The sequence below is a fragment of the Mus musculus genome, chromosome 14 (genome assembly GCF_000001635.26).
Source record: "Mus musculus strain C57BL/6J chromosome 14, GRCm38.p6 C57BL/6J".
Classification (NCBI taxonomy): domain Eukaryota; kingdom Metazoa; phylum Chordata; class Mammalia; order Rodentia; family Muridae; genus Mus; species Mus musculus.
Window position 1 is genome coordinate 90,666,371 of NC_000080.6, and position 25,137 is coordinate 90,691,507.

A 25,137-nucleotide genomic window follows, 5' to 3' on the forward strand; every position below is an offset into this window, starting at 1 on the left:
GTTGTTTTGATTTGCATTTCTCTAATCACAAAGAACTTTGAACATATCTTTAGATATGTTTCAGCCATTTGAGATTGCTCTGTTGTGCATTCTCGGTTTAGTTCTATAGTCCACATTTTCACTGGGTTGTCTGATTTTTGGGTGAGGGGAAAGTACTGAAATCCCTGAAAGCCAGGAGAAAGAACATAAACATGTAACCTCTGGAGGTAAGAGGTTTGGGATACCCTCCAGAATTCACCAGAGACCTGGGAGGTGAGAGACTCTCAAGACTCAAAGAGAGAGAGACCTTAGATGAAATACCCTACACTGGGGAGAGGAAACTTGTAGAGCCCACCTTCAGGAGAAAGACAGGGCAATAAATGAGGTATGGGGTTGACATCCTACCATCAAAACTGACCCATAATTTTTCCTGTCTGAAAGAACTCCAAGGATGGAAATGGGAGGAGCCTGAGAAAAAGAAGGTCCAGCAACAGGACCAAAGTAGGATTCAGCTCCAGGGGAGGCCCCAATACCTGACACTATTAAGGAGGCGCGGAGCACTCACAAAAAGAGACCTATCATCACTGCTCTCAGAAAGACCCAACAAGCAGCTGAAAGAGTCAGATGCAGATATTTGCACCCAACCAATGGAAAGAAGTTGCTGACCGCTGTAGTTGAATTAGAGGAAAACTGGAAAAAGCTGAGGAGGAGGGTGACCCTGTAGGAGGACCAGCAGTCTCAATTAACCTGGGCCCCAGAGATCTCTCCGGTACGGGACCAACAACCAGGGAAGGCCATTCAGAGACTGCCCCACCTGGGGATCCATTTCATATATAGTTACCTAACCCAGGCACTATTGTGAATGCCAACAAGGGCTTGCTGGCAGAAGCCTGATATAGCTGTCTCCTGAGAGGCTCTGCTAGTGCCTGATAAATACAGAAGTGGATGGTCGCAGCCAACCTTTGGGCTGACCACAGTGTCCGCAGTGGAGGAGCTAGAGAAAGGACTGAAAGATCTGAAGGGGTCTGCAGCCCCATAGGAGGAATCAAAAATATGAACTACCCATTACTCCCAGAGCTCCCAGGGACTAAGCCACCAACTAAAGAGTACACATGGTGGGATTCATGGCTCCAGCAGCATATGTAGCAGAGAATGGCCTTGTCTGACATCAATGGGAGGGGAGCCCCTTGGTCTTTTGGTGAATTGCTGCCCCAACATAAGGGGATTCTGCAACAGTGGGGTGGAAGAGGGTGGGTGGGTTGGAGTGCACCCTCACAGAAACAAAAGGGAAAGGAGAAAGGGCAGATGTATGTGTGTGGGGGAGGGGTTGTGGAGGGAGAGGTAACTAGGATATTATTTCAGATGTAAATGAATGCAATGATTAATAAAAATAAATAAATGAATGTATGAATGAATGAATGAATAAATAAATAAATAAATAAATAAATAAATAAATAAATAAATAAATAAATAAATGTTAGCCTCAATCTCCTAATCCTCCAGTCTAAGTCCCTGAAAGTGGTGAGATTAGAAACAAGCACTATTAAAACCAACCAATATTAATTTTGAACAATTAGCTATGGTTCAGTTCTAATATTTTAGTGAAATTAAATAAACTAATACTTATGACTTATGGTATTAATAGTTTTACAATTAAGTCCAAAATATGCTATCAGGTAATTTTCCCTTATTCAGGCAGCTCTTTTTCTTACTTACTGGTCTAAGATAATTGTTTGGGTAAGAGCTTAAATAACTCATAATATGCAGTGTTGGGGTCAGCCAGTGGCTCACAAGTCTGGGTTCTAACCTGGGAGGCATCCTGGAATCTGGAAGAGAAGAGGGAGCTAGGGACACGAGAAAGATGAAACCAAGACAACGGTCTGATCAAGGTTCAATTTTACTATTCCCAGACACTGGTTTATGAAAGAGGGGAAGGGGCCCATTCCCGCCAAATCATCCTTGGAGTCCAGTTTCAGGTGAACAGCTCAGTGGGAGGCAGTAGCAGTGGGAGTGGCAGAAGATAGGGCAGCAGGCTCCACCTGGATGCTCTCTTCATGCTAACAGTGAAACCTGAGCAGCCAGGTTTCAGCCTGGGGGGGGGGGGGGGAGGTTACAATGCAGTGTTAAAAATGGAGTGCCTAGGTGTTCACAAAACTCGACTTAGCAAATATAAAAGTGAAAATCAGTCATCCATTCTTGTCACTTTGGGGGGCTACTGCATAGTTTTCTCTTTATTTTATTTTAATTTATTTTATACATGCCAGTTAAAATCACAAGATATCTTATTTAGGGTATATCTATCTTTGTAAATTTTGTCTTTTATTCCCCCTCCAGTTGAATTTATCATTAAACATACAAGAAATATATCATAAATCTCTTTCTGTGGAAATGAAACCGCAGCAATGCAGGCATCAACTGGGAATCGGTTCACATGTCTTGCAGCACTTGACCAGAAAATCACACAGGACTTTCTTTGACATTTTAATATGTATAAAGATAGTGAAGCATACTTTAATCACCTGGCTTTTGCAAATGTCCTTTGACTTCTCATAAATTTCTCTGATATCATGATGATAACCTTTTCCTCCTTCTTTGTAAAACGACACAATAGTATTACAATTATCTAAGAAAATATCTATAGTAAGCTAATATTGATAATTTCAGAAAGAATTAATATTATGCAGAATATATTTAAATACATTTGTAGAAAACAAAAATCACAAGTTATTATCTGTAACATTTGTGAATTTAAACGCATGGTAAATGTATTTGAACATTTCTATAAAACATAAGTAATTTGGCTACATGTATTTATGCATTCACATGAAAGATGTTATGTATATTTGAAAGATTATCCATGTAATGTTTTAAATTTATGTGTATATATACACACACACACACAATGCAGGTTTTACTTGCATGATTGCACCCTTAGAAATATACAGAGAATGGATCTATTACATAGTGTGAATTTGATGTTGCTTAAAGCTATGTTAAGTTTTAAGTAAATAGCAGATTAAATTATGAAAATTATTTATTTTGTGTAACTTAAAGGTTTGAGTTAGTGTCTGGACCCAGGACACCCTTTCTGCATTCTTGAACAGTTCTCAGATCTTTGTGAAACTCATTTCTCTTTTCAAAAGAGTGACTATAAAAAGCCCATTCTTGTCAGAGCTAAATATTGTAATGGTTAAAAAAAATCTAATGAATGCAGATAAGGAAATTGCAGTCTCTTCTCATGGTAGACACTCAATTAACATTGTACATCACTCCTTATTCTAATGTGGCTTAATGATATCAGTTTTGGGAGACATTATTGTGCATTTGTGTAGGAGAAATTTCAATTTAAAAAGGATTCTAAAGACCCTGGCTCCATTTACAGTGAAAACAATAAAAGGATCACTCTGACCTATTATTATGTTCATTTTGCTTGAGTCAGCTAAATATATGATACTACATACCAGAATATTTTAACACAAAAATCCTGTTCCCATCTTCCTTGTCATGTAGCAAATTATCTTACATCATGCTTTATGACATATCCAAATAATTTAATCCATTGCCTGTGATCATTCTTCTTTCATTGTACCATATATAAATATCATTTGGGCATTTTGTGCTCTGTAATAACAGCCTGGCCATGTGATACTGGAATCAGCATCTTTCCAGTGCTGGAAATACAATGGCAAACCATAACCTCATTATTGCAGATGAGTGTCCTTCTGCATTTTATTTACTACATCTGTTACATTTGGACCCTAGGAATCAGTTGTGAAAATGGTTTTTCTGTGTCAACTTTCATGGTAAGTTAAATACTAATTGAAAATTCTATTTAACTCGCGTTTCTTTATTTGAGATTTAAAAATTTCTACACACACAAGTTTTGTCATTGTGGGGAGACTATCTGTGTCAATATCTGTCTCTGTTCTATTTATTAACAGTAAGTAGTTCACAAAAGAGTTAGTATTTCTTCTTTATTTAAGTCTTTTTAATATGTATTATTAGTAATAGATCTGATAGTCAATAAATCTTCATGAATTTCTGAAATACGGTGATGTTTGTATCACTGTTCAATGCATTTATATAAGTGCTCACATGAATAATTAATGAAAAAATGATTAGCAGCACTTTCTGGTTGAAGCCTTAGTGGTTTTGAACTCCTTTAATCCACTGAACAAACCATTCATACTTGACACAGCCATGACAATGGCAATAGTTATGAGCCAGCAGGGCTGTGTGACAGTTCAACAAAGCTGAGCTGAACGCTGTTTTTCATCATTGTCTTCCACTCTGGGCTTCTGAGCTCTGTGTGTTACATTTGAGGGGGGGCTTTTTATATTACAATTCATTTATGTGTCCCCCACCACCACCCCGTAATTTTTTTCTGCTGTCGATGAAGTAACCTTATCAGGCCTTACTTAGGAGTCATCCTTGCCATGGAGGTGGTGAAAACCACAAAATGATGGAAAGCCACAGAGTTCTCTTGGCACACTTGCCCCTACACAAACTCAGAAACAGTAGATTTGTGAATAGATTAGGTTACAGGCTTCATCCTACATGTAGCCTATGAGATATAGCTTCCAGAAAATACAAATTTAATAATAAAGTTAGTTTGCCTAAAACAACCATTGGGAAAGCTTTCAAATGTTTTTTTTTTAATTTTATTTTTAAGATTATAATATAATTACAGAGTTTATCCTTCTTTTTCTTCTTTCTCTTTCTTATTTCTTGGATGATTTCTTTATTTACATTTCAAATATTTTCCTCTTTCCAGGTCTCCCCTTTGGACCAACTGTCCCATCCCCCCTCCCCCTGTCTCTATGAGGGTGCTCTCCCACCCACCCACTCTCATCCTCCAGTCCTGGCATTTTCCTACACTGTGGCATAGAACATCCTCAGTCCTAAGGATCCAACAAGGCCATCTTCTGCCACATATGGGGCCAGCACAATGGGTCACTCCATGTGTATTCTTTGGTTGGTGGTCCAGTCTCAGGGAGCTCTGGGGGAATCTGGTCTTTTGATACTATTGCTCCTTCCATTGAGCTGCAATACCTCTCAACTCTTTCTGCCCCTTCTCCATTTCCTCCACCAGACCAATGGATGTCAAATACCTCCTCTGTATTTGTCAGGCTCTGGCAGAGTCTCTCAGGAGACAGCCATGTCAGGCTTCTATCAACAAGAACTTCCCTGCATTCACAATAACAATAAAGGGTTTGGTGGCTGTATATGGGATGGATTCCCAGGTGAGGCAGTCTTTGGATGGCCTTTCCTTCAGTCTCGGCTGCACACTTTGTCTCCATGTTTCCTCCTGTGAGTATTTTGTTCACCCTTCTAAAAAGCACTGAAGCATCCATATTTTGGTCTTCCATCTTCTTAGGCTTCATATGGTCTATGAACTGAATCTTGTGTATTCTGAACTTTTGCGTTAACATCCACTTATCAGTGAGTACATACAGTGTGTGTTCCTTTGTGACAGAGTCACTTCACTCATGATGATATTTTCAAGTTCCATCCATTTGCCTGTGAATTTCATAAAGTCATTGTTTTTAATAGCTGAATAGTACTCCATTGTGTAAATGTACTACATTTTCTCTATCCATTCTTCTGTTGAGGGACAACTGGGTTGTTTACAGCTTCTGGCTCTTATAAATACGGCTGCTATGAACATCACAGATCATGTGTCCTTATTATATGTTAGAGCATCTTATGGGTATATGCCCAGGAGTGCTATATCTGGGTCCTCGGGTAGTACTATGTCCAATTTTCTGAGGAACCATCAGGATGATTTCCAGAGTGGTTTTACCAGCTTGCAATCCCACCAGCAATGGAAGAGTGTTCCTCTTTGTCTACATCCTCTCCAGTATCTTCTGTCACCTGAGTTTTTTACCTTAGCTATTCTGACTGTTGTGAGATGGAATCTCAGGGTTGTTTTGATTTGCATTTTCTTGATGACTAAGAATGTTGAACTTCTTTAAGTGTTTCTGACCTCTTCAAGGTTCCGCAGCTGAAAATTCTCTGTTTAGCTCTGTTCCCCATTTTTAATAGTGTTATTTGGTTCTTTGGAATCTAACTTCTTGAGTTCTTTGTGTATATTGGATATTACCCTCTATCGGATATAGGATTAGTAAAGATCTTTTCTTAATCTTTTGGCTGCTGTTTTGTCCTATTGACAGTGTACTTTGCCTTACAGAAGCTTTGCAATTTTATGAGGTCCCATTTGTCAATTCTTGATCTTAGAGCATAAGCTATTGGTGTTCTGTTCAGGAAATTTTCCCCTGTGCCCATGTGTTTAAGGTTATTCCCCACATTCTCCTCTCTAAGTTGCAGTACATCTGCTTTTATAGGGAGGTCCTTGATCCACTTGGACTTCAGCTTTGTACAGGGAGATAAGAATGGATCAATTTGTGTTCTACATGTTGATAGCCAGTTTAACCAGCACGATATGTAGAAAATGCTGTCTTTTTTCCACTGGATTGTTTTAACTTCTTTGCCAAAGATCAAGTGACCATAGTGTGTGGGTTCATTTAAAGGTCTTCAATTCTATTCCACTGATCTACCTGCCTGTCACTGTACCAGTAACATGCCATTTTTATCACTATTGCTCTGTAGTACAGTTTAAGGTCTGGGATGCTGATTCCCTCAAAAAATTCTTTTATTATTGAGAATCATTATTACATTCAAACTCTCAAGGTAGGTTAACTCATAAGTTAGCCTATGCACAACTACTATGCATTGTTTCAAGCTTGGGAACTCATGTAGACTGACACAGATATTTTTCTATGTTTAATATTTTGTTGTTCTGAAGAATAGAATGTAATATGTCGTAAATGCTTACATAGTCTAAAATGATTTGAGATCCAATTTCTTTCATGGAGTTATATATGATCTGTATTTCTTTTAAAATCATTGGAGTCTGTATATATAAAGCACCCAGTTTGCTAGACATTCAAACCTGCACGATCACCCAGCCATAGTCTCTGACTCATTCATCCATTACTGTTCCTTCCCCTCTTTCTTCTCTATTCTGCTGGAACCTGTGTCATTCCTGGGACTGGCCTTCAGCAAATGGTGCCAGATCAAGGATAAACTGATTAAATACATTCTATGCATTTGTGATTGTATACTTGCAATTCCATATTTTAGGGATTCTAAGGCAGGAAAAATGATATTTCAATACCACTCTGAGCTATATGTAGAGATCGTGTATCAACAACTACTACTACTACTACTACTACTACTACTAATAATAATAATAATAACAATAAAGCCAGCTTAAGCATAATATTCCTTTGTCATTAACTTACTTAGCTTTTTATTTATCACAAGAAAGTCTAGATGAACATTAAAATTTACATGAAATTGAGATCCATTTCAAGTTGAAATACATTGCATTTTCTTTTATCTCAGTGTCTGAAAGTATATTTTCAAAATTAAGTTTATAATTATGCATTACCTACTAAAGTCACATCTTACTAAAGGAAACTTTTATGTATTGTATTAACACTGATATTATTATCAAAAGCTTTATCTTTTGTTTGCTGTCATATTTACAGACATAATTGTGAATAAAACAGGAAAGGTGCATCCTTCAACAGAGAAATAGACAACACATGCCATCTTTCCACGTTTGTGTGTTTATGAATATGTGTGTGTGTGTGTGAAAGAGAGGGGGGGGAAGAGAAAAGAGAGAGAGAGAGAGAGAGAGAAAGAGAGAGAGAGAGAGAGAGAGAGAGGAAGAAGAAGTTGAATTTGTGTATTTTTGAAAAGGAAATATATTTTCATTTAAGAATTATAATCTTCAGCTTTGTAACCTTCTTGAGTTCTGTGTGAATTGAGGGCCCAGGGAGTGGGGAGGCCTGGCAGTGAGGTGAAGTGGGGGTGGAGGTGGGAATGTCCTTTTGGAGATGGGGGTGGGGGAAGAATGAATGGGATGTGGAACTTGCGGGAAGGCAGATTGTGAGGGGGTAAAGACTGGATGATAAAAATAAAAGTAATAAAAATAATTATAATCTTAGGCCAAACCTTAGTATAAATCATTAATATTCCTACTGTTTTCTATTTTTACAAAGTACGCCTAAAGAAGCAGTTGAAATAATTTGGACATTAGTTGATTAGTAGGGTGTTGATTTCAACAATAAAAAACATGAGTTAATAAATATGTTAAAAATGAAATTGACTCCAAGTATAACAGTAATCTACTTCCATAGTCATAATGGTTATGTGGATAATGACATGTAAAATTAAGTAACATAATATATTAATGTCTGTGTTCTGATTTTTAGAAGCATTGTTAATGCTTCATTTGATAGATTATATTTTTAAAATTGTTTTATGTTGAAATAAAACAGAGTAGAAGATACAAATATTACTTGTGTATCTCCTGTCCCTGATCAACATACTTAGTCTTCCCCATGATAAATATTTCTTACCAGAGTAACATATTTACTACAACTCATAAACCTTTCAGATGCATTGATATCACCAAAGGATGGTGATTTGCATTGCCTTTCATTTCTTTGGTTGCTCAATTGTGATTTTAGGACAAATGCATACTAGCAGAGTGGGTAAAATAATTGTCTTAAAAGTGCTTTGTGTTGTGCCATCTGATTACTTATCTCTAAACCACTGTCTTATGTCTCTCTGAACTTATAAGTGATTTATTTTCCATGACTTGAAAATTTCAATATAATTTCTTTGCTTTATACAGCTTTGGTATATTTGACTTTCTTATTACAGAATAAACATTTAATAGCAATCATGATAATATCTTTTTGTTATAAGTAGAGAAATGTAGAAGTTAGGAAAGAAGTCAGCTTTTCTGATGACACACAGAAAAAATATCATAGCTACCTTGAATGGATTATAATATCTTTATCGATATTTTGTGTATACTTAGAACAGTGCTTCATGAAATACCTTTAAGTTAATGAATCTTGACTTGCTAATAACTAGCTGATGCTGATCGTTGCAAATGTGAGATTAGCATAGCACTCCTTTCATTTCTCATGACACTGTAAAATATTAACAGAAAAGACACCGATTAACTAAGTCTAAATTTGATATTCTTATATCAGCAGAAAACAGCAAAGAAAAAGAAATACATCATATCCAGAGATGTCAATATATACCTACTCCTTCAAATTTCACATATAATAAGACTGTTTTGTGTGAATTCCAGAACATTTTAAGGGAATACCACTTGAAAGAAAGAAAGCACCAGAGAAAATGGTAAATATTCATAATACTGGAATATTATAACTACAGTTTTCTGTACAAAGGATAGGGAATTTTTCTGTCAATGAGATTAAATACTCTTACTCTATATTTAGGGAAAAATAGGCTATATATCACTGTCTCTAATCTATATACCATATATATATAGTGACATACAGATCTGAAATTTCCAAGTGTTGAAGGCTTAGTCCTCTGGCTTTGGTAATCATAAAATGGCATGGAAACTTTACGAGGTAGAGTCTATGGAATGTCTTCTAGCCAATCATGGATGCTCTTATTTGAAGAGTGGTGCCTATACATTCCTTTTCCTCTCTTTCTGTTGTGACAATGAAGCAGTGGCAAAGCAGACTGCTCAGCCTGATAAGCTATCTGTACACTAGGAATGCTGGTCAGACAGTCAATGTGAGTCAACTTAGAATCTCCTCAGAAAAGTAATTATTATACTGTCAAGTGTTCATGTGTGTAAGTCACCTTTTAGTGAATGATCTATGTGAGGGTGTGTGCAGACCGACCCTTTGTTGGCATAGTCACAGTTGTGTAGCAGGTTCTAGATTGGATAAGAAATCATATGGCTAGCAGGCCAGTATGTCACATTACTGTGGTCTCTGTCTCTGTTCTCCTCTCAAGGCTCCTATTCTAGTTTGTGCCTTAATTTTACTGAGTGATAAAATGTGACATGGACGCCATAAGGCAAACAAACCCAACTTATATATCATGCTTTATCTTAGAAAAAGATAAACAGACATTGATTCCATAAAGTAGGATGTTTCTGTGATAGATCTGGCTATACTGTTTAAGGGAGAATTGTGCATGTGTTTATCTTGGGCTTGAATAAATCTTGAGTGTTCAGAGCTTAGTGAGTTATTCTGCTGGAGTTTGGAAGAAAATACTGTTCTGAAAAGTGCTGATGATGAATGCCTGCCTTGTGAAATTTAAGAGGGAAGTTTCCAAATGCCTCAGACTCTATTGGATCCAAACCTGGATATTTGGTATTTTCTGGTAACCTGGTCTTAAAAGTCAGCTGAGATAAGCAAGCAAACAAACAAACAAACAAAAACAGCACTACTGAAGTAAATCCTTCATTTCATTTTAACAAATCAATCTCATCTAGATGTGACAAAAGACAAATACCATTGAAACAATTGTTTTCTAGGAAGTATTTCATTGGAATTATCACTGAAGTCCACAGTGACTATATGTATGGGGTGGACTTGAGGTGAGAGTGGGGAAAGGGTAAACATTAGCTGGCAACAGAACCTGACAAACCATGCCTAAGTCCCTCACATGGTACAAGTTTTAAAGGCAGGAAGAGGCCATGGAAAAAAGTTGAGGCTTAGAAACAAGAGGCATTTTCGAATTTGTGAATGGAAGCAATGATGTGCAATATCAATTCCATTGGAGATCTTACTATGTAGGAAATGCCAGGAGCTTAGAAAAAGCACAGGAGAGTGGGAATTATGAAGCGGAGCCATCTTGAGACTATTTGACAGTGAGTGTGTTTTAAATGGCAAAGCTGTCCAAGTTCTTTTGACCACTGAAGTAGTATGACTGTTTCGTTGATGCCAGATATTGACTATTTATACTGTTGGAGTTTGGCTTTATTTGGATTTGTCTGTTACTGTGTCCTTTTTAATCTCTTTGAAATGAAAGAGGTATACAACTTATTTACTGTTACATGTTTTATAAAATCTTTTCCACCACTAATTTGTTTTTGTCAACATTTTATCTCAGCAACAAGGAATTTAACTAGATATTTTGGTCCTTCTTAGAAGGGGGAACAAAGTAACCATGGGTGGAGATACAGAGACAAAGTGTGGAGCAGAGACTGAAGGAAAGGCCCTCCAGAGACTGCCCCACCTGGGGATCCATCCCATATACAGTCACCAAACCCAGACACTATTGTGGATGCTAACAAATGGTTGCTGATAAGAGCCTGTTATAACTGTCTCCTGAGAGGCGCTGCCAGTGCCTGACAAATACAGAGGCGGATACTCTCAGCCAACAATTGGGCTGAGCACAGGGTCCCCAATAGACTCTAGAGAAAAGACCCAAGGAAATGCAAGAGTTTGCAATCCCATAGGAAGAACTACAATATGAACCAACCAGTACCCTTAGAGCTCCCAGGGACTAACAGCTAAACAAAGGGCACACATTGACGGTCCATCACTGCAGCCACATAATGTAGCAGAGGATGGTCTTGTAGGACATCAATGGGAGGAAAGGTTTTGTGAGGGCTCGATGTCCCAGGGTAGGGGAACGCCGCCGGGACAAGGAATCAGGAGTGGGTAGTTTGGTGAACATGGGGACAGGGGTTCAGATAGGCGATTTTCGGAGTGGAAAACAGGAAAGGGGATACATTTGAAATGTAAATAAAGAAAATATCTAATAAAAATTCTACTTGATCAATTTTTTACAAGAGAAAATATGACTTTTATTCATTATGATAATTCATCTCAGATATTTTTAGATGAAATGCATCACAAAAGACTTATGAACTAAATAACATAAGTATTGCATTAGAAATATTTGTACAAGATGAGGTGGTTTTTGAAGAAAAAGTGAATATGATTTCATGTATAAACATTTACATACATACTTAAGCAGAAAGTATACTTACAGAAATTCATTTTACACCTATAGATACAGGTGACCAAAATGAAAAAATTATGGTCTACATTCAAGATGGAAAAATTAGGCATTTTCATAGTAAATAAAATATTCATAGGGATTTTCTGTTTGGCCTCAGTGGGAGAGGATGCCTCTTGTTTGGTAGAGACAAGGAGATGATGGAGGGTGTCAGTGACGGGAAAGTAGGAGGATACAACACTTGGGATGTAAATAAATAAATAATACATACTTATCAGTTGATAAAACTATACATATCATAGAATAAATGAAAAAAATATAGACAAATGTTTTAGTACAACGTAATTTATGCAAAACTTAACACATGTGAATAAACCTAATTCTTATATAATTTTGTTGATATATTTGTCAAGTACACCTGGAAGGATATACATCAAAATAGGTGTCACATTCTTTGCATAAATTACTAAAGTTTTGTAGTGTTTGAAAGATGTTACTCCCTTAATGTATTTTCAATTTGTTGCTGATATGATATATTTAACATGCAAAATATTACACAGGCAATGCTGTTACTCTTAAATGTTTGACAATAATAATTATAGATATAAAGTCAATAAAGCAGTAAGATAGGTACAAAGAGAAGTAAACTGATATTGTCCTAATAAATTATTGTACAAGTACCTGGCACTTTCTAATGCGTAACTTTTTCATCTGTATTACATCTTTAGTACATATCTTAATTCTAAAGGTAAGCAGCACTTATTTTCTATTCTGCTTTTTAAAGAGGTTCTTTTTTATTACATAGTTCATTTATTGCATTGGAATATTTATGTAGGACTAAGAAGTAGGACAAACTATAGCTTAATTATCTGACTTGAGAAGCCTATTTTGTACATACGAATAATTCTCTTTCAACTGAAATTTAAGGCTAAAACTAGACCTATTTGGGTAGACTCGACGAAACACTTATTATTTAAATGAAGATCGTCTTTTAGCTGAAGTAGGCATGGAATCAAGTGACCCATAACATGCAAATAGTTATAAAAGAATTTAGAAGTTGTATTTTACTTTTATAATCTTCTCATTTTAAAAATAGTTTAAAACCTTGCAGGAAACAACAGAAGAAACTTATGCCTTCTGCATTATGCAAGGATGTTAGCTCCTAATGACAGTATAACTAAGAAGGAGTATAAAATCAACAATTGTATTGCAATAACACATATATTCCCTACTTGAAAGACAAGAAAATATTTGTTTTCAGCCATTATTACTTCATTTTGAATTCAGGAAAATGAACACACACACACACACACACACACACACACACACACACACACACACACACAGAGAAAGAGTTTCTCTTGATTTAGAAGCCTGTTGCTAGTTTCAGAGCTTCAGAGAGAACCTAAAAACATCACACACTCTGGTATAACAATTTGTACTCTACTGTAAATATGCTTTGCTATCATCTTTAGATAGTTTACACGATCTAAGAGGAAGTTGCAAGCATTTTCTTGGGCAATGATGCCATGATGTACTTCAGACCTATGCCAGGGAACGTAACAGCATAGCGGAGATAAAAGTAAATAGATGCTGGAGGGATAGATAGGAAGCCAGAAATAAGATGCAGATTCATTTTACAATTCTCACATTTAAAGCATGATGTGAAATGAAGAAAAGGAGAGGCGTGATTATTTCAGTCCATAATTTAATGGTTTGTGTACTTTGTATTTGATCCTAATCCCCTACTCCATTCCTGTTTTGTACTTTGTATCCTTAGGAGTCAAAAGAAAAATAACAATTGTGTGTTACCTATATTGCAATACTTAGGTAAATAAATCTTCAGGAACTTATAGCTATGTAGTAAACATGAACCAGATTTTGTCAATGCACTTCGGAAGAATCAGTTAGGCAAAAATCATATTGTAAAATTAATTGAACATAAATTATGAACAAGCTCGGGGAAATTGAAATCAATCATCTCAACCTACTTCAACAACAGTATTCTATCTTTCTATGAAAGATGAAAATAAAATTTAATTTGATTGAGAAATAAGACAATGATAGATGAAAAGTGGAATTCAGGGATATTTCAAAATAGATAATTTTATTTTAAAGAATTGCCTGCAGAAATTACTTAGCTTGGCAAAGTAATTTCAGAGATCTCTAAGATAATCAAATATAATTCATGCCACCTGTGGCTTTTTGAGTAAATTATTTATAACAAGTGCGTGCTATTGCTGCTTGTGAAACTAAAACAAGTCTGTTTATGCCGAAAGTAGAGTTCACTTATTTTCTTTATTTTTCCTAAATATGACCTGAAATGCAAATTCATTGGGAAAGCATTAATTAAGCAGAGAGAGTAAATGAAGTATGCTAATATGCAATGATTCTAAACTACCACAGGGTGGTAGAAGATTCACTTTCCACAACATTTATCTAATTGGCAGAATTAACTGCTTTGCTACGCTTCTCCTGCTTTCAAATCCCTCTTCAAAAACTCTATTATTGCTCTGTTCATTAAGTGTGAAGAAATCACAGAGGAAAAACCACAGTTTAACATAAACTATACTTCAACAAAAGTCACATTGAAATAAAGAACAATATTCATATAGTAGATGTATATTTTGACTTATTTAAATCTTTCTCTTATTCATAAAAATGATGATTTGTCTTTATTGATAAATAAAAAGAAGACTCATGGAATACATGAGATTATTGTGTAAGTGCTGTCATATAAAGTCTTTTTAAATATGGCATTATTAACTCACAATTAAGAATTATAGAAATGCATAAAATAACAAAGACTTTGTTTTAAACTTTACCTTTACAATATTAGTACTAAATATTTAAAGTATATAGTTTCCATAATTAGACATATATGTAATACAATTTTATGTTACAATTCAAAAACACTTGCTTTTATAACTTAAAGACTTACAGAGATATATAATAATTTACTTGTTTTTAACTTGCTTAGGAATTAAATCAGAAAATATGAGGTTGCTTTACAAAGTTATAATCAAACAACTATATAGTTCATTTTGGCAAAAAAGAGATTTAAGATATCTACTACACATGAATGACTCAGAGAGAATTCATCTGAATACTTGTCTTTTGGAAATAGTTAATATTTTCATTATGCACGCTTCTTTCAAAAATACCGTAATATTACCCTTTACATTATTATTGTACACAAGTTGTAACAAGATGTGTCTATGGATCTTAGAAAACTCATTATTTTCTAATAGCTGATTAAAATGTACTTCATTCTTGTTGGATGAGAACATAATGGCCCCTAGGGACTTATTAGCTGGTGGCTTGTCCTCCTAATGTTGGTAATATTTTGAGAGTTTTTAAACTTTATGAAAGGGGACAAGGTTAGAAAAAGTCAGGTACTGGAGACAGGTCATTGACAGTATCTTCACTTATACTTTGCTCTCTGATTCTTGGCTTCATACCAAGTCAGATGGTCTTCTCTTCCTGTCTATCATGACATGAAATACCTAGCCCTATAGAAATGTGAGCAAATACAAATTATGTCCTTATTCTGTGATATATAAATATCTTTTATACTTTGAACTTCTGTCTTTTAGCTTAAATCTATATAAATACAAATATAACTGTTTAAAAATATAGAGACATACTAATCTACCTTTGTGATTAATGTTAGATCTGTATCATAGGTGAAGTAAAGATATCATTGTATTGCTGAATATGAATTGAATAGTGCTGACATAGGCTCCTTATACTGTAATGATAGCAATGTCTACAGCTGATAAAAATAAACAGTGGTGACTGAAGAATGAGGCTATGCATGACTGGATGTTAGATATAAAAAGATGATTTGGTCATTTTGTAGTTTATATGTGTTTATTCTAATTAATATTATCAATTATTTCTACAAATTTGTTAATATTAATTTAGCCATATCTTTAAAATTTTCAATTTATTTTATGTAAAATTCTGTCCATTGAAATACTCTTGGAAATTTATAAATATTTTTAAATTTCATATATGTTTGGGTAATTCTTTGTTAATGTTTTGATATATTTGCTCATTTCCAATGATGCATATATACTGCTTAACAATTAAATTAGGAAACAAGAATTACTAGTTTAATTCATATCTTTGATGTAAAATTATGTGTGTATGTGTGCATGTCGGTGTGTATGTCTGAATAACTTTTGGGGTTGTTTTGTTTTGTTTTGGCTTTTTTTTGTTGTTGTTGTTGTTTGTTTTGTTTTGTTTTTGTTTTGTTTTTGCTTTTCCGAGACAGGGTTTCTCTGTGCAGCCCTGGCTGTCCTGGAACTCTCTCTGTAGACCAGGCTGGCCTCAAATTCAGAAATTCACCTGCCTCTGCCTCCCAAGTACTGGGATTAAAGGCGTGTGCCACCACGCTCAGCCTGTATAAGTTTGTATATGTACCATGTATGTACAGGTGCTCAAGGAGACTAAAAGAACAGCTCATGACAGGAACTGTAGCTACACTAACTTTTGAGTGACTGCTAGGAATGCTAAGCCACATCAGTTTTGTTTGTTTCTCTAACCAAGATGGATGTCATAATAATGGTAAAGAAATTTAGAGCCCAAAAATTCTTATTCTAGAAAAAGAAAAAATAACATCCTTGCTTGATCTCACAAAAAGAATTAAAGAAAGAGGGAACAGAGAGTGAGACAGAGAGAGAGAGAGAGAGAGAGAGAGAGAGAGAGAGATAGAGAGAGAGAGAGAGAGAAAGATGCACCAGAGTGATGGTTCAGAGATTAAGAACACTAGTTGCTCTTTCAGAAATCCTGAGTTCAATTCCCAGCAACCACATGGTGGCTCATGAGCATCTATCATGAGATGTGGTACTCTCTTCTGGGCTGCAGGCATACATACAAGCAGAACACTGTATAAATAGTAAATAAATAGATCTTTTAAAAATAAAAGAAAGAAAAATTGGTAGCATCTTAAACGCGTTCTCACGACCGGCCAGGAAGAACACAACAAACCAGAATCTTCTGCGGCAAAACTTTATTGCTTACATCTTCAGGAGCCAGGAGCGCAAGCCCCAAGCCCCAAAAACGAAAGCCCCCCCGCTTACATCTTTAGGAGCCAGAGCGCCAGCGCGCCAGAGCGCCAGAGCGCCAGAGCGCCAGAGCGCAGAGCAAGAGAGAGAATGGCGGAAACCCCGTCCCCTTTTAAGGAGAATTATCCTTCGCCTAGGACGCATCACTCCCTGATTGGCTGCAGCCCATCGCCGAGTAAAGGCAGAGTACATGTAGTGGAAAATTACTCTTGGCACATGCGCAGATTATTTGTTTACCACTTAGAACACAGGATGTCAGCGCCATCTTGTGACGGCGAATGTGGGGGCGGCTCCCAACATCTCCCCCTTTCCTTTTAATAAGAGCAATAGGCCACCCATATTAATGAGAGTGGAGATAGAGGTCAAATCCCCAGTGTGCAGGTAAAGGAGCCATGTACAGGATTAGCTCTTAGGCTCACAGGCTTTTACCCAGAGCAACCCTGACCTGCTCCCGTGTCGTTTTGCCTGGAGAGAAGGACACTTGGACACTCAACCTTCTTGAAAGATGACATGTCTCCCTAGAATAGGCTCATATATGCCGCAGAGCCCTTCTACTGCAGTGCTTAGCCGTGCAACTCTCTCGGGCTGCTGAAGCACACTCACTCTATCCCGTGCAATGAGTCTAGCCTCGTGGGATGCAAGAGCTGAGTGGCCAGCGACCTATTGCCTAAGCATAGATATATCAGGGGAAGCACCATGTTCTAGAGCTGCAAGTGCCTGGGCAATAACCACTTTGTCTCTCCTAGTTTGGGCCTTAAGTTTACAGACCAACCAAAGAAGCAACACTAATCCACAGCAAAGTGTATCTCTAAATAATATCAATCCCACCCATTCTTTAAAGAAGGGAAATGCTGAGGAGATCCAATTGGGTAATCCTTTGGTCAGGGACAGGTCCAAGCGCGTGGAGTTGACCTGAAGTCTCAATTCCCGAAGGATCTGTTCAAATTCAGCCGTCCAATTCTGTAACATATACTGAAAAAGACTTTTTGACAAATTAGCTGCCCTAGTAAAATTCTCATACTGAATGGAAGTAATGGACAATCCCGGAAACTTTTGTTCACATCCCAGCTGAGTTATTTACCATAATACATCTAGTTGTATCTGGACAAGATCTATGAGTTGATTAACCAGCATGAGACCACCCTGTATCTTGACATTAGCTGAGGCCTGTTTATCTATGACTGTAGTCACTGAGGCTGACAAAGTGTTAATGGTGTCAGTCGTCTGGACCTGTCCAGACAGAGCCAAGGCTGTCTGAATTAAGGCCAAACCCAGTTCCTAGTTAGTGGTAAAAAAGCAGGGGAATACTTGAGCATTATATATCACCATCATTGGGAGTGGAAATGTCGACATTATCCCCCAACGCTGCTCTCTCTTTATTATTGACGCCTTGGACATCACCAAGACGAGGGACATCAGTATTCCCTTGGTCAGTCTGGATTTTTCGGGTGAGTCTTTCTGGTATCCAAAATGGGTTGTCTTCATTCTGTGGGAAAACACAAATAGCTCCCCTGGATCTTATCAAAATAGGATCCGGGCCATACCATTTATTATCAAGGACATTTTTCCATTTAACCATCTCATTGGGCCTATCTGGCTCTGAACAATGACGTTCAGCCGCAGTATGGCCATGAACATCAATATTTAAAAAATTGAGTGTAAAGAGTGCCATAGACACAGACACTCTTGGTACTCGGGGTAGAGTCTCCTCAATTCCCCTCTTCTGTTTTATAAGATAGGCTTTGAGGGTGCGATGCGCACGCTCAACAATACCCTGTCCTTGAGGGTTGTATGGAAGTCCAGTTAGGTGGGTCACGTCCATCTGACGGCAGAACTGCTGGAATTTTTGAGATGTATAAGCTGGTCCATTATCAGTCTTAAGGAGTTTGGGTTTCCCCCAAGCACTCCATGTCTCAAGACAATGTTGAATCACATGTGAGGCCTTTTCTCCGGTTAACGGAGAAGCAAACATGATGCCAGAACATGTGTCAATGGACACATGGAGATATTGAAGTTTTCCAAAGGAAGAAACATGTGTAACATCCATTTGCCAGACCTGTAGAGGTCGAATACCGCGTGGGTTAATTCCCACATGAGGAACTGGCAAGAACTCACAGCAGCTTTGACATTGAGTAACAATGTCACGGGCTTCTTTTCTTGTCAAGGAGAAACGACTGCGTAATGTTTCAGCCGTCACATGAAAATTGTTATGAAAATTTCTTGCAGCCTCTACCGGGGATGATAGGGCAGCAGCCACCACTTTAGTGGCCTTATCTGCCAAATCATTTCCCAGAGCCATGGGGCCAGGTAGGCCTGAATGGGCTCTAACATGAGTAATATAAACAGGAAATCTTCTAGATAACAAAACTAATTGTATCTGCTGAAAAATATTGGCAACTCTACTGGAAGGCTTAATCACTCCAGCCACTTCTAAAAGATTTACTGCATTAACCACATAACAGGAATCTGACACAATATTAAGGGGTTCTAAAAAGGTTTTTAAAACTTCTAAAACCACTAAACATTCTACCACTTGAGGTGAATTTTCATTATATTGTTTGGATACCACTTTACCATTAGCCACATAGGCACCTATGCCAGTTTTTGATCCATCAGTATATACCACAATCCCATTTTTAAGTGGGTTTCTTACTGTTATTTGTGGAAACACAACAGATTGATTTTGGGCAAACTGTAAAATTGGATGTTTTGGATAATGGTTATCTATTTGTCCTGAAAAGGAGGTAACTAAAACTGCCCAATCATTAGATGTGGCTGCCAAGGTTTGAACCTGTGCAGCGGTATAAGGTACAATTAAAAGATATGGACTTCACCCAAAGTGGGTGATTGCTGCTTTTAGGCCTTTAAGGGCAAGCTGTGCAATTGCATCAGGATACCAATCTATTATTTTAGCTGGGGATACGTTTGAATGGATCCACAACAATGGCCCATTCTGCCACAAAACTGCGGTTGGCAATTGTGCTGTCTTAAAGACACACAAACTGAAAGGCTGTGAATCCTCAATACGTTGTAATTGTGCATTCTGTAAGGCTTTTTCCACCTTTGGTAAGGCCTGGTTAGCAGCTAGAGTAAGAGCCCTAGGGGAGGAGATATGAGGATCTCCTTCTAAAATACCAAACAAAGGCCTTAACTCAGCGGAAGGAATCCTTAAAAAAGGTCTGAGCCAATTAATATCTCCCAACAGCTTTTGAAAATCATTTAAGGTATGGAGGTGATCTCTTCTTATCTCTACCTTTTGGGGCACAATCTTATCTGGGGACACCACAGAGCCCAAGAATTGTCCTGTATCAGAAATTTGGACTTTTTCTGTGGCTATCTGTAAACCCCACTGACTTAAAGTTTTAAGTAGAAAAGGATATGCCTTTTGTAGCATGGTAAGGTTTTTATGGCACAGGAGGATGTCATCCATGTAAAGGAGCAAAATTAAAGAGGGGAATTGTTCCCTCACTGGCAAAAGAGCTTCTTGCACATAAAGTTGGCACATAGTAGGACTATTGGACATTCCCTGTGGTAAGACCTTCCATTGATACCTCTTATCAGGTTCCATGTGATTAATAGAGGGGATGGTAAAGGCAAATCTGGGCCTATCCCTTGGACACAAAGGTATAGAAAAGAAACAATCTTTAATATCTATAATAATTAAATTCCAGCCACGTGGTAAGGCGGAAAGTACAGGGAGACCCCTCTGTACCGGGCCAAATAAGTTCATTTGCTCATTAATGGCTCTGAGGTCATGGAGCAGTCTCCACTTTCCTGACTTTTTCTTAATTACAAAAATTGGAGTATTCCAAGGTGAGGTAGAGGGTTCAATATGGCCTAGTTTTAATTGTTCCTCTACCAGTTGAATCACAGCTTCCAGTTTTTCAGAGGATAGGGGCCATTGAGGAACCCACACTGGGTCCCCTGTTTTCCATGGTATGGGTCGTGCTGCCCCAATGGCCACTAAGGAAAACCCAGACCCTGTCTGTCTTGGTTTCCATTAGGTGAGATGGGCTCTATCCTTCCCTGTTCTTGATGTTCTAACCCTTTTCCTTCTTTATAACCCATCTTTGCCATGATATTTTTTGCTTTAGCTGAATACCCTCCCGATGGGGCGTTTTCATTGGACAAAATAAGGCCCAAATGCTGCATAATATCCCTTCCCCAGAGGTTAACCGGGAGTGGGAGCACATAAGGTATGAATTTCCCTTGCTGCCCTTCAGAGGATTTCCACGTCAAGGCAATGGAGCTTATAGTGGGACATGATTGATAACCTAGGCCCTGTAATGAATGAGATGACTCTGTGGTGGGCCATGCTTTGGGCCACCAATGTGTAGAAATTATACTTTTATCTGCTCCAGTATCAAGGATGCCTTCAAACTCTTTTCCGTTGATCTTAAGGCGGAGCTTAGGTCTATCATTCAAAGATACAACCAAATAGGCAGAATCATTTCCTGAGGAGCCCATTTTCTTTATCTCAGGTCCTGCAAATTTCTCCCTGGTATTATCAGGGAGGAGCAGCAGCTGAGCTATCCTATCTCCTTTACTAATAGAAAAAACGCCCTTAGGGCTTGAGCACAGGACCTGTATTTCAGGGGAATGTTGACAATCCATAACTCCAGGGTGGACTACTAAGCCCTGCAAGGTGAGTGAACCCCGGCCGAGAATAAGGCCCATGGTTCCCGGGGGCAAGGATGGTATAGGCTCCACTGGCACCGGCTGAATACTCATTTGAGGCATTAATAGGAAGTCGGAGGCGGCACGCAGGTCCACCCTTGTGGGTCTTCCTGGGTCGCCTCTCTGACTGCTTCCTGGGTCCTGACAAACCGGTTCCCATATCTTTGAGGGCCCTGGGACCGAGGGCCCGATGACCCGTTTTTTGGCACATAAGCTGATTGACTATCAGGTGGGGGAAGGATTCTGCCCTTTATATCCCTCACAGAGCGACACTGGTCGGCTCTATGATAACCCTTGCCACACTTAGAGCAAAGAGTGAGAGTCCCTCCCTGTTTATCTGGAGCTCTGCAATCTTTCTTAAGATGCCCAGGCTTTCCACAGTTAAAACATGTCCTCTGATCACTTCTGCCCATGGAGCGGTTTTGGGATTGAAGGATGGCAGCCGCTAAACCTGCATTGCTGAGAGGTCCCCCAAGCTCTCGACAAACCCTGAGCCAGTCTTGTAAGCCTTTGTTCTTTCTTGGGGCTATGGCCGCTCGGCACTCCTTTGTGGCTTGCTCATAGATGAGCTGTTCTACCAGAGGTGCGGCTTGCTCTGAATCTCCAAAAATATGCTCTGCTGCCTCTGTCATTCTGGCCACAAAATCTGAGAAGGACTCCTGAGGTCCCTGGATGATCTTTGTTAATTGCCCAGTGGCTTCACCTGCTCGGGAGAGAACCTTCTAGGCCCTAATAGCCGTGGAGGAAATTTGGGCATAAGCTCCCCAATGGTAGTTTGTCTGATCAGCAGAATAAGCTCCCTAACCCGTTAACAAGTCAAAAGTCCAATCTCTCTGCTCTGGAGTCAAAGCAGCTGCGTTTGTTCGGGCCTGTGCTTGTGCAGCCTCATGCCAAAGCGCTCTCCATTCCATATATTTGCCCATACTAGGGAGAGCGGCTTTTACAATCGTTTGCCAGTCAGCAGGAGTTAGTGCCATGCCGGCAAGCCTGTCTAACTGCACCAAGGTAAAATTAGCATTGGTTCCGTATTTACGGACTGACTCGGCAAGTTCTTTAATCTGCACGTATTCTACCGGAGCGTGGACACGCCCACCCTCGGCTCCTTCAAAGACCGGAAATGCCTGTTGTATTTTCCTTTGTTCCTCTCTGGGAATGAATGAGTCTGCGCATTGCCTCTCTGCGCATTGCCTCTCTGCGCATTGTCTCTCTGCGCAGGGCTGACGCACTACGCAGGGTGGGGGCTCCGCATAGGGTGGACCTTGAAGCCGACTGCCCGGAGGCTGAACAGCATGCTGGCTTTCGCCAGCCGCTTTTGGCTTTTTTCTTGACCGATTAACTAGCACTTTATCTGGCTGGTAATGAGCTGCTTCTTCCTCCCAGTCTGTTTCATCAGAGGAGAATTTTTCATCTGCTTCAGAGCTACTAAGAGCTGGCTTCCTGAGCTCATCTAGTAACGAGTATCTCCTAGAGACCTCCGCTAATTGATCTTTTTTCTTTTCTTTTTTCTTTTCCTTCCTTCTAATCTCTCCCCAGGTATTCTTACCTGACCTAAACTTTTCCTTGGGTTCAAGACCCTTGGAAAGGCCTGTATACTTATTCTGTGCACCATATTTCCTCTTTGCTCCTACTCTCTCTCCCCGCTTTACTTCTGATAGATTGTCCTGAATTTCATCCAGAATTTTCAGCCCTATCTTAATCACTTGATAACATGTGAAAAAGAACAAAAGGGCTCCTAACACTAGAAAAAGTTCAAGGCCAAACATACCTTGTAAAGCTATTTTCCACTTTACTTCTGATAGACTGTCTTGACTTTCCTTAGAAAGTTCAAGACCAGACTTACCTTGTAAAGCTGTACTCACTGGTACTCCTGTTCCCCAGCTGAAGAGTTCTGAATTCATGCAGTTGAATCCTTCTCAACAGTCTGTTTTACGGGAACCTTTATTACCGTGACCCGCAGTTCTGGTTCCGGAATGAGGGATCTTCCTTGCGCTGGTGATGGTTAACTCCCGTCCCGAGTTTTCTTGTATTTTCTCGTCCCGGGTTTCGGCACCAACTCTTAAATGTGTTCTCACGACCGGCCAGGAAGAACACAACAAACCAGAATCTTCTGCGGCAAAACTTTATTGCTTACATCTTCAGGAGCCAGGAGCGCAAGCCCCAAGCCCCAAAAACGAAAGCCCCCCCGCTTACATCTTTAGGAGCCAGAGCGCCAGCGCACCAGAGCGCCAGAGCGCAGAGCAAGAGAGAGAATGGCGGAAACCCCGTCCCCTTTTAAGGAGAATTATCCTTCGCCTAGGACGCATCACTCCCTGATTGGCTGCAGCCCATGGCCGAGTAAAGGCAGAGTACATGTAGTGGAAAATTACTCTTGGCACATGCGCAGATTATTTGTTTACCACTTAGAACACAGGATGTCAGCGCCATCTTGTGACGGCGAATGTGGGGGCGGCTCCCAACAGTAGCACAAATTTATTTTGCCCAAATATATTTTATCCAATACAGGAAAAATAATGAGTGTTGTTAATTAAACGATCTATTCTACCCTACTGAGTTTTATTGTGTATTTCTAAGATTCCAGGTAAAACATTAAGGTCTGATCTCTTACATGTCTAGAGTAGCATTGATTTGTAGCCCCAAATAAACTGGCACACCCAAAGAAAATAAAAACTCACAAAGCAACCTCAGTAACTTGGGGGATATGAAAGCACTATAATTGCCCATGTCATATACTGCTTCAGTAAGACAGATAGTAATTAAACTTGGGAAAAAAGAAATTATTAATTTATCCACACAACACTAATTTTATGCTTATTGTTATTGCTTTTGGAGAACAAAAACCTATTTTTATATTATTATATATGTATTATAAATGTTTCATTTTCTTCTTTCTTAATCAATTTCTAAACCAATATCTCTCTGAAACTAATACAGAATTACTATGATTGACTTCTCCTGTCATATATCTAATAAAGTTATGTCTGTGACTGATGTTCAACAATTAAAAATACCTATTGCAAAATTATATCAGAACCTATGTTAGGTAGTACAAACCAGTATTTATAAGAATGTGGCAGCAGGATAGCAAACCTGAAAACACCCTTGTCTATGCACACACACACACACACACACACAAATCACACAAAAACAAATTTGAACAAGACAAAAATGTAAAGCTGGAGAAAGACACACAAGTGTAGTTTAAAGAAAAACACTTAATTAACAAGAGACACATTAAGTGGTGTTATCTAGCATTAGAAGTATCACCAAAGCACTTTGTTATTGAGATTTCCAAAGACTCCACTGTTCATTTGTGAGATACCACAGAAAACATGTTAAAGCCTTCCCTTTATTAACAAAGAAAATATTTCGGTTATTCTGGAAAAGTCAAAATAATATGAACCTTTTTGTGAACTAAACTGAAAACTTTCATTTATATTTAAATCTTGCATAAATAGTAAAAACTATCCTGGGTGAATATATTACCTTCTTTCCTGTGATAACTCACAGTATGAAGCCAGGGTGGTCATGTCCCTGGTGTTCCCAGTACTGGTAGCAATTGTTCCCACTTTGAATCCCCATCAGATGATCT

General features: G+C 38.5%; 1 long non-coding RNA gene across 1 annotated transcript; it reads right to left on the reverse strand.

Annotated features, from left to right (window-relative positions):
* Window positions 1-1,860: 1,860 nt before the first annotated feature.
* Gm33246 lies at window positions 1,861-25,137 on the reverse strand. Its single transcript, XR_383679.4, has 3 exons — window positions 25,032-25,137; window positions 8,896-8,990; window positions 1,861-2,069 (listed from the first exon to the last, which is right to left on the reverse strand). It is a non-coding gene; the product is annotated as a predicted gene, 33246 (long non-coding RNA).